The sequence below is a fragment of the Juglans regia genome, chromosome 6 (genome assembly GCF_001411555.2).
Source record: "Juglans regia cultivar Chandler chromosome 6, Walnut 2.0, whole genome shotgun sequence".
Classification (NCBI taxonomy): domain Eukaryota; kingdom Viridiplantae; phylum Streptophyta; class Magnoliopsida; order Fagales; family Juglandaceae; genus Juglans; species Juglans regia.
Genome location: NC_049906.1, coordinates 34,039,898 through 34,050,910, shown reverse-complemented (window position 1 = coordinate 34,050,910; position 11,013 = coordinate 34,039,898). Strand labels below are relative to the sequence as shown.

Sequence of the window (11,013 nt, the reverse complement as noted above, 5' to 3'; positions counted from 1 at the left end):
AATTGAGAAACCCATAGCAGGTAATTTGAGGCATCAAGTTTAATAGATATCAAATGAGTGATGTTGGGAGCAATGAAGGACATGCAAATGGGATCAATAGGGTGCGAAGAAGCTGAAGAAACTGAAGGAGAAACTGAGGCCACAAGGATCGAATAGAGGTGTTTTACCAAAAGATAACCGATACCATATAAGAGATTAAAACAAAGATTGCAGAGAATAATGTTGTATTTCTCAACAAATTGTTTACAAGATGTGTAAGTAATTATATACAGAGTATGCTAGCAAAATGAATCCCATGATTTGTGGGAATATTAATTTTACAAAGTCGATTTTCCATTTATGCATGTATAGACAGGCTGTATGGAATTTGCAGGATTATCTTATATGGCTGAAGTTAGGGATCTTGCTGAAGTTCTGGGATATTTACGTCCTTGTGCTGAAGACATGGGATCTATCTTAACAATAAACTTGGTGTTTTGAAGGTGCCACGTCTACAATCCCTAGGCAGATGTGGTAAAAACTCTTGTTTTTCTTATATACATTTCTCTATTTACTAGGTCAAAGCAACGTGCAGAACACGATTGCCTAGTTAGATCAAACAGTTGTTTTACAAAAATAATATGTTTTTTTACAAAACTTGTAAAAATAGTTGATGGCATATATAGCTTAGAAAACATTGCTTCAACTTTTATACAAGTAATATAATTAATAGAATATTACAAATGAATTTCAACAAACAAATTAACTACTACGATCAGTACTTTAACAAGATGATTGAGTTTGCATCAACAAGATGATGATATTTAATGGCGTGTTTTGGGCCAAATGAGAATTATTTCCTCTTTTGTCTATATATTTTGACTTTGTATTATATTTTGCTGGATAACTGCATAACCTCTTTGAGGATATTTCACTGTTGTGGTTCTGTTTATAAAATTCTGGTACTTATGATTACTAAATTGTGAAATTTATTTTCTTATTTTAATGTATTTTTTATTTTATTTTATTGGACCCTTCTTTTTCGGACTGGGCTTATTTTAGTGTGTCTTATTCTCTTTTGGGCCCAGCCCATTCGGATTTGAAGCCAAGCCCATAGTTTGCAGCTCAGTCCTCCCTTTCTCTCTAAACGGCGTCGTTTTGGCCATAGCCCTTAGGGCTTTATTTCTTTTCCTCCTGCGCGCCGTCCGCTACTTCTTCTTCTTCCTCTTCGGTTTCATCTTTCTTCCGAAATCTTGATCCTCATCTTCTTCAGCTTCAACAACATTAAAATAAGAAGCTTCTCCATGGTGGATTGTACCTGCCTTTAACCCACAAAGCTTCTCCAGTATCTTTGTGCTTAAAATCTAGATATTTTGAATTTTTCTTGTTCTTCCTATTATCCCACCAATCCGCTGGATTAGCAAAGAAGGCTTGCCATAATTCTTCAACAGAACCAACATTGCTTGTAACATTATTTCCAAACTTTTTCCCTGCAATCACAGAATTAGCAAAGGGAAATATGAGAGGCTCCTTTCAAGTTTATCCAGGAGGTGAGGGAGGAGGACTTCTTGAAGGCGAGGCGGGTCCAAGCAAGGGCTTTGCCAGAGGGTAAGTGCTTGATCTCGACTTGGGTGCCGACGATGCTTATAAGTGCACCATGTTACTGTGTTTCTTACTCCACGAGATCTCCGCTGGCCTTGGGAATGCCACCTGGGTGTTGTAATTGTATTGCTGCTAGTCATGGTAATCCACCGAGCATCCAATTGGTGGATGAAGATGGGAGCAGAGAGGTTGGCGAATTGGGTTTTGGGTATTATGCAAACGAAGTTCCTTGTAGCCGCTATTCTAGTGGTCGTGGATGAATATGATAATGATGTGGTACTGGGGATAGTAGCATTTGGTTCAATGCCATTTTTTGTAATATGAAAGTCTATATCTATATCTATCTATCATTGTGGGGAATTATCGCTTTCTATCTCTTATTGCAATGGTCTTCTCCGTGAGACCACGAGCCAAGGACATGCGTGCAAGTGTGGTGATGACGGGGGGATTTTTAAGTGAAGAACTGTTGGGTCAGAAGTTCACGGGAAAAACAACGGAGGTTAACGGAAAACAAGAAAATTTACTATAGCAGTTAGATAGCCACTTATTATAATAGAGTAGATATGATGGAGTTTTGTATATATTTCCATCATATATGAATACACAACCCAAGTTGTTTGAGTAGTGCCAAAACTGTTAGAGTTTTATTAAAACTCAATGTCTCACACACCTATATCTCTATGAGTTTATATTAGTTCAAATATATTTATTAATTAATGAGTTATAGTGAGACAAAAATACATTTAGATTTCATAATGACCAAAAGTCTATTTAAGTATTGAAAGGTATAAGAGTTCTCACCTACAATATAAGTGTACCTCTAGCCATCGAGAGATACACATTGATAAAATTGTTAAGGTAATCCTTCTTTTACAGTCGGGTCAGATTCTCTTTCACATTACAATGGAGAGATATACATTTTCTAATTGTTATTATTTAATATCGTGAATCATAGAAAATTAAAACTCCCAATATTATTGTTTCATGTTAAAATATTATTTAACAAAAAGTACATGCCAATACTAGGATTCCCACATTATACTTGGATTAGTAAAGCACTTACGTTCCATCTTTTCTCTATTTTTTCTTTCTTTCCTTCCATTGCGTTTAAGGCTGTAATCGAGCCGAGCCGAACCGGTCTTTGACTTGCCCAAAATACTCGAGCTCGAGCTCGAGCTCGAGTCCGAGATTTTTTTTATTCTTTGTTCGAGCTCGACTCGATAAGCTAAACTTTCAACTCGAGCTCGAGCTCGAGCTCGTCCCACAAATGAGTTCGAGTCGAGCCCGACTCGAACTCGAGCTCGAACTCGAATTTTTTATTTTTTAATTTTTTGAATAAGATTTAATAATTAAAAAAATAAAAAATAAAAAATCTAATATTGAATTTATACAACTAACAAGTAGAACATTTATTGAATTATAAAATTTTAAAAAATTTATAAATAATTAACATCTAATTAGTTGTTATCCAAAATAATAATATATTATATGCCTACATATATTGTTAATACATACATTTAATATGATAACATATTTCTATTTCATATATAGTTCCCACATACTAGTATATAAAATTATTAAATTTTATCGACTAATTATTATACAAATTATAAAATATACTTATGAAGTATATTTAATATATAGACATAAGTAATTAGATTACATATTATATATTTAATTATAAAAGTGATATGCTTTTATTATTAATTAATATATATATATATATGTGTATATGTGTGTATATATATATATATTTATCAATATATAAATGAGTTTTAATCGAGTCGAGCTAACGAGTCAACTCTAGCATAAACGAGCGGGCCTTAATGAATCTTAGACGAGTGAAATCGAGTTTTGTTGGGCATGTGTCATTTACAATTCGAACGGGTATCTGCTTTCATGAATGAGCTTTTTTTTTTTACGAATCGAGTTCGATTCGATTTTAACCGAGTGAGTACCGAGCAGGTTATCAAACAAACTGATTTATTTACCGTCCTAATTACATTAACTCAAATATGATACATCAAAAGGGCTCTTTGTTTGGGTGGAAAATACACAAATATTAAAAAAAAAAAACCGAATACCGGAGAGTTTCAGATCATTTTGAATGGCTCAAATCATATTGAATGGCTCCACTATATCAATAGTGGTACGTAGTCCCTGGTAGGTAGGCACTGTGAGGACAAGAAAAGGACGAGAATAAGAAAAAAATATTTTAAAAAAAAAACCAGGCGATTCTTTTTCTTCATAAATTATATATATTTGACACTTATTCTTCCTCCTAAAATAAGAGGGTAGAAGCTGAAATTGCGGTTCAAACCTTCTAATAATTAATTTACTAATAAATAATTTATTTATATTATTGCAAGAAAATGAGATAACATTGAGATTAGTTTGTTATTATTCATGAGTAATTTAATAGATATATGCCTCTAAATAATAACTTTCCTTTTCTTTTTGCGGCCTTAATGCCATTACTTGTAACTTATATAGAGGGGCTTACCTTACTTAAATGGGATAGGAGTGACAATATGTGACATAACCTGTCATGAACTAACACGAATATGACACGAAATTAACAGGTTTGAGTTTGATGTTAACGGATTCAGATCAAAATGGATTGACACGTTAAGACACAATTTATAAACGGATCAATACCGGATTAGCCTGCTTAACACGAAATCAACTCCTTTTATACATGTTTAGAATTTATTTCAAAATTAAAATTTTATAATTGTTAAGTTATAATATTGATATTTCTCAGTATGCTTATATTTTTATTATTTTTATAGTTGAGATTGTAATTTTAGATCTATGCTCATTGAAATTACCCAAGTACCCCTGTAATGTAGCGTAAATATCTATTAATTCACTCAACAAATTGGTTAGTATTCAATCATGCAATTAATTTAATAATTAAACAATAACATAAATTAAATTGCATAACATTAAGATTGGTATCGAAGGGAAACCCTTTAAAGAATTCTTTAAAGGTAAAACCCTACGGGGCAGCCAAACCTAAGAAAATCAATTTTATTATTTGAAAATCAATTACAAGTTTTCATCAATTACAAAACCTTTGCAATTTGACTCTCTTACTTGCCGAGACAAACGACATGTTTGTCTTCTACTGTAGTAGCAACCAAAACCTCTAGCGATCTTCAAATATTGTCTTTCCTCCTAGAACTATAGGGGCTGAAGTCCAATCACACGATCATCAACGCTCGAAGCACGATCACACTCAAAGAGAGATCACAAATATAAAAATTCACTAAGAAATTTTCTCACCAAATAATGCACTATAAAGTACTCTAGAAAATATATAGATCTGAATCTCTAACGATTTTAACCAGTAGAATCTTTTAAATAAACTATCTGGAAAGAGTTCCAGTTTCAGTAGGATTCTGCTGATGGATAGAATCTGTCGCGAAGACGTGTCTTGACTGATTGCTGACATGTCACGATAACTCTTCTATGCAATAACTGATTTCTGTTCAGTTTCTGTTCTGGATAACTTCTTGATAGTTCGAAATTCTTTCTACTTGATATCTTCTTTTTAAATCTTCTATCCAGATCACTTGATATCTCCTATCTTTTCAAACATTCAATATTGATCAAAAGTTTTTTGAACATTTATCTATTTAACCATTTGTCTTAGAATTCAAATATTCATAGATAAAGATAAAGACAAACATTTATCTATTAATCTATTTATCTTTGAATTTAAATATTCATAGATAAAGATAAAGACAAATTGCATTTATCCAATAATTCAAATAGGTCATAGTCATATAATCCTAGCCAACAAACTTTTACATTAACACTCATATTTGTTATTGTATGGTTTGTAATTTTGATTTTGTTATATGTTAAAATTTGAAATATATTTTTTAAGATATTGTGGTTATTAATAAATATAAATTTTAAATTTTATGTAAAATTATGTTAATCAGATCAAATAAATTATGCGTTTTAACTCAACCCATTTATAACAAATAAATGGCTGGATTTAAATTAATCGCGTCAATTCATATAGAAAGTATAGAATCTCATGCAGTTGGTCATCACATTGCAATGTTCTAGATCTCTATAATTGTGTTTACTTTGGATGAATCAGAAAAATTAAAACTGTATCTTCTTTGAAAAACATGCATATTCCTTTAACCAATTCCATATCTTGTCTGCCCTCTCGCTTTTGGGGTTTGGTAATCATGAGATGATCCATGGAGTGTGACAAACTGTCCCATCACGCCAATATTTTTCCATTTCTTAACGCTATTAATGGAGTGAATAAAATGGTTTTTTATATTAAAATTATGTGACTTAACATATCAAAACGATTCCCTGCCTAATAAAAAATAATTGGAAGAATTGTATTATATAAAGTTATTTTTATATATTTATTGATGTAATTATTTAAAATAATTATTTATATTAAAAAAAGTGACACATACAGTCAATTATATTAATAAAATACATAAAAATAATATATAAAAAATAATTGAATTTTTGTTTTCGAATCTCTAAGACAGAATTTAGGGAATTGCTTGTTTTAACTAATGGTTGGCATTTTCATGATGTCTTTTTTGCAGCACGTCTTTACTAGAATAGTTAGGGATTGAAAGATTTTTTTATCCAGAGGGACTAAAATGAATTCTATCTCAAGAGTACTCTGTGTCATTATGAATTTTATCTGAATAATGTTAGATATAATTATAAATTATATAAATACTATACATTATTTATGAAAAAATTAGTGGAGTCTACTTTTTTTCATGTAGTTATGTATCATATTTACTTATTTTTTCAAAAAATTCTATAACTATAAATATTATTTCATTTTTCATTTAGTCAAACTGCTGAAAGAATTAATTGGATCTAAATTTATAAGCCTAATGAAGTTGCTTTAATTTGTACATGTAATTGTTGCTTTTCATTTATAATGGTTGATAGTCAAACTATGTTTCATTGTTAAGTACTATTTTCATGTGCACCGTGTTCAATGATAACAAAACTAATATATAGATGAAAAATTCTATTTATTATCTCTTATATTACACACCAATATGAGATTTATTATTATTTTCATTCTAGTTAAATACACGCATGTGTTTATGTATATATATGTGTGTTTAAATAGAAGAAAAATGACAAAATATCACACGTTTATATGTAGTGTGAGAATAATAAATAGTATTTCTCATATATAGGACTGTTCATCTGGATTCCAGCTCAGGAACCCGAATATACTCGGATTGGAACCCGGATTTCATGCTCCTTATTAAGCTTATTCTCAACAAACTATTTCGGGTTGAGGTCCCATTTTTTGGGTAATTAATTATTTTTGAGATTTTGATCAAAATATAATGGTAAATTACAAAATTATTTGTAAAATGGAGGCCATTTTAGGCAACAAACATGGAAATTAAAATTGACGAACTCGTTTTGTATGAAAGAAGTTGTGGTAATTCTCATTTTGTCACTAAAACTTTTTTCCACGATATCTCTTGGCAGGAAATACATTCTTGTGGTGATATTAATGGCCAATATTGCTTTTTTAGATGCAGTTTGGATAGTGACGTGAGATGAAAGTTAAATAAAATATTGTTAGAATATTATTTTTTAATATTATTATTATTTTAAAATTTTAAAAAAATTAAATTGTTTATTATATTTTGTGTAAGAATTTGAAAACGTTAGAATGATGAATTGAGATGAGATGAAACACTTTTACTATCCAAATAAGACATTAATCTATAACTATATGTAGAGAAAAATAATTACCAACAAGAAATGTTGTCGCAAAGACCTCAACACGGAAAATAAGTTTTCCCGACAATGGTAAACATTTAGAACAATTTATTTGTGACGGCTTTCTTTGTACGTATTTACAACAAAAGGATATATCAGAGTAGGTAATATTTGCAACAAACTTCATGGTTGCAGGAAAAAAGACTTGTTTTGGTGAGATATTTTCTACAAGAAAAAACTACTTTGCCCTCCCAACCTTACCACTCCATTTGACCACTTGCAATTTTTTTTTACTTAATGATTAAAGAAGTGATTTTAAGTGTATTGGAATATTTTTTTAATATTTAAAAATATTAAAAAATATGAAAAAAATGAAAAAAAAAAACCAAAAAGTGAGGGGCGGTAACTTTGAGCCTGCTACTCTAGACGGTAGAGTAGCTCGACTCTTATTTGCCAGAAAAAGGTTTGTGATAGTTTTTATGACTTGCGGTAGCATTAGTCTCCGCAAAAGGGCATATTTGTTGCACAAGATATTTTTATTATTAATTAAACAAAGAGTTATATAGAAAATAAGTGAAACTATTTCTAAACCTATAAATTCCAAATTACATAATGTATATTTATATGACCTTTCAAATTACTTTAAACTTAAATTTTCAAGTTCTTTGATACTTAACATGAGAATGGATAATATTAGACCATATAACACTGCTATACCTGTAGTCACACATAAGCAGAGGCTATACCTGTAGTCACACATAAGCTGAGCAACACACAAACAACATACATGCATTCTAGAATAAAACTGTAGAGGCACTGCACTGTTATTCTCTATTGTGATCTGTAACAAACTTATATTCTTTTCTATTATTTCCATCGTGAATATATACATACTGCACTACAATGAAATACAATGAGAAGAATTCATTATCAATTGTACTCTATCTGACATGGTATCAGAGCTGATCGACTAATAATCACTTTGATCTATGGCTGCACCTTCTTCTCCCCGTCCTCCTCCTCCACCCTCCTCCATTACCTCATCCTTCTTACATATTGTCACCACAAAGCTGTCTATCGAAAATTACCTTCTCTGGAAGGTGCAAACATATGCATACCTGTGTGGTCAGGATCTCTTTTCCTTCGTTGATGGCTCATCTCCTTGCCCTTCTAAATTTCTTCTTGATGGTTTTGATGCTATCTTGAAAACCTATCCTACCTTCCTCTCTTGGCGACCTACTGACCAACTTGTCTTGAGTATTCTCTTCTCCTCCCTTTTAGAATCCATCTTAGGACATGTACTCTCCTCTACTACATCTCAATAACTATGGACTTCACTTTCTTCTATGTTTTCCTCTTATTCCCAAACCAAAGAGTTTCAAGTTCGTTTTCAACTCATGAATCTCTCACGAGAAGATAAAAAAATCTCAGATTACTTTGGGAAGGTACGCCTACTTGCTGATTCACTCGCTGCCACTGGTAATCCTCTACCTGATAAAGAACTTGTTACTTATATGCTAAATGGCCTAGGACCCTCATACGAGTCCTTTGTAACTTCTGTCACTACACGGGTTGAACCCCTCTCCTCGCATGAACTTTACCAACTCGTTCTTATTCATGAAAATAGAATTTCTCACAACAACATAACTGTAACCTCTTCTTTTAAGCCTTTACAAACTTTAGTTCAGCAAGCAGAGACCAACATAGTCGCACTTTCGAGGTGGACGACAAGGTCGTAGCAGAGGCCGTTATCCTTACAATGGATGTGGCAGACACTCACCTTCTTTCAAACAATCTATCACAACAATATAATGCACAGTGCCCCACTTGTCAAGGGTGCAACAAAACTGGGCATGCTTCCCTCCTATGCCAACATAGATTCAACCACTCCTACCAACTTGAAGCCCCAATGAACTTTTATGCAAATTATACTGCACAAAGTTCACTTCCAGATTCGGCTTGGTATCCCAATTCCACAACAAATCATCACATTACTAATGATTTATCTAACTTGAACTTATCCTCTGAGGCGTATACAGGTGGTGAGACTGGTTGAAGACACAGGGCTTCCTATCCAAACCTTCAGTGACTCTTCTCTTCCCTGCAATTCTTCCTCCTTGATTCTTTGCAACTTACTTCATGTTCACTCTATCACTGAAAATCTTGTTTATATTCTTAATTTTTTTTATTAATATTGCTTACTATTTTGAGTTTCATTCTGCTCACTTTTCTTTGAAGGGCAAGCAGATGGGGAAACTCTTCCTCACTGATCCCACCCGTGAGGCCTCTATATTTTTCCTTCCGAGATGCCTTCCTCGTGGTCTCCATCAGTTCATGTTGGTAAGAGAACTTCCCCTGATCAATGGCATCGACTGCTTGGGCATCCCTAGCTATAGTCTCTCGTGTACTGCACACCAAGTGCTTGCCCCTTTCTCCCACAGAATCTGTTTTTCAATGCCCCAAATGTCCCCTTGCAAAATGTCATCAACTTCCCTTTCATGCAAGTCAAGCTCATTACATTCGGCCTCTAGAATTATTGTGTGATGATCTTTGGGGCCCAACCCATTATTTCTCTTGCAATGGTTATAAATATTAGATCTCATTTATTGACTATTATACTCGTTTCACATGGCTCTCCCCTTGAATTAAAATCTAATGTACCTCAAATTTTCTCATCCTTTTTACCGTTTATTGAATGACTGTTTAATACCAAGTTAATTACTCTTCAAACGGATGGAGATGATGAGTTTAAACCTCTCACCACTATGTGTAAACAACTTGGTATAACTCATCGTTTTTCATGCCCACACACACATCAACAAAATGGGCTCGTAGAAAGAAAGTATCGCCATATAGTTGAAACCAGGTTTCCCTTTTTGGCCCATTCATCTATTCATTTCACCTACTGGGTTGAGGCCTTTGAAACGACTGTGTATTTAATCTACTCCCTTCTCCCGTAATAAAAAATAAATATCCTTACTCATTGGTATACAAATGTGATCCTAACTATAAATTTTTAAAAGTGTTCGGTTGTGAGTGTTGGCCCAACTTAAGATCATATACTTCCCATAAATTAAATTTTCGGTCCACCTCTTACTTATTTTTGGGATATAGCCCAGCTCATAAAGGATATAAATGCTTGGATCTTAAAACCAACAAGTTGTATATTTTTCGTTATGTCATTTTCAATGAGACTTCTTTTCCTTTTTCAAAGATGCGGCCCACTAACCCTTCTTTCAATTCTGTTTCAGATAAGACCTCATTACCTCTTCTACACCCTTCCATATTGGGCCCTCATTCAGGTCCTTCCACTCGAGTCTCAACCCTGTCTCTACTCGGATCGGGCCTAATCTCTTTATCACAAATCTCACTTACCCCACAAATATCTTCATCTCCTTCCTCTCGATCCTCTGCTTCTTCTAATTTCGAATCTTCAAGTCCTTCGGTTCCCAATTCTTCTGTTACCATTCTTGTTCCACCACGATCCCCTATAATCACTCAGGCTCAAATGAATTTGTCTCGTCCTGAAGATTTATTGATGAAACCACACCGTATCCCACTCGACACTGGCTCACCATCTATGTAAATGTCCCAGATGATCCTTCAAGTTTTTCAGAAGCTACTAAGTTCTCCGAATGGAATGATGCCATGGCTCAGGAGTATGATGCACTCATCCAAAAT

The 11,013-nt window shown here is 33.1% G+C and overlaps 1 pseudogene; it reads right to left on the bottom strand.

Annotated features, from left to right (window-relative positions):
* Window positions 1-1,263: 1,263 nt before the first annotated feature.
* On the bottom strand, window positions 1,264-10,800 carry LOC108981732 (annotated as a pseudogene).
* Between the last annotated feature and the right edge of the window lie 213 nt (window positions 10,801-11,013).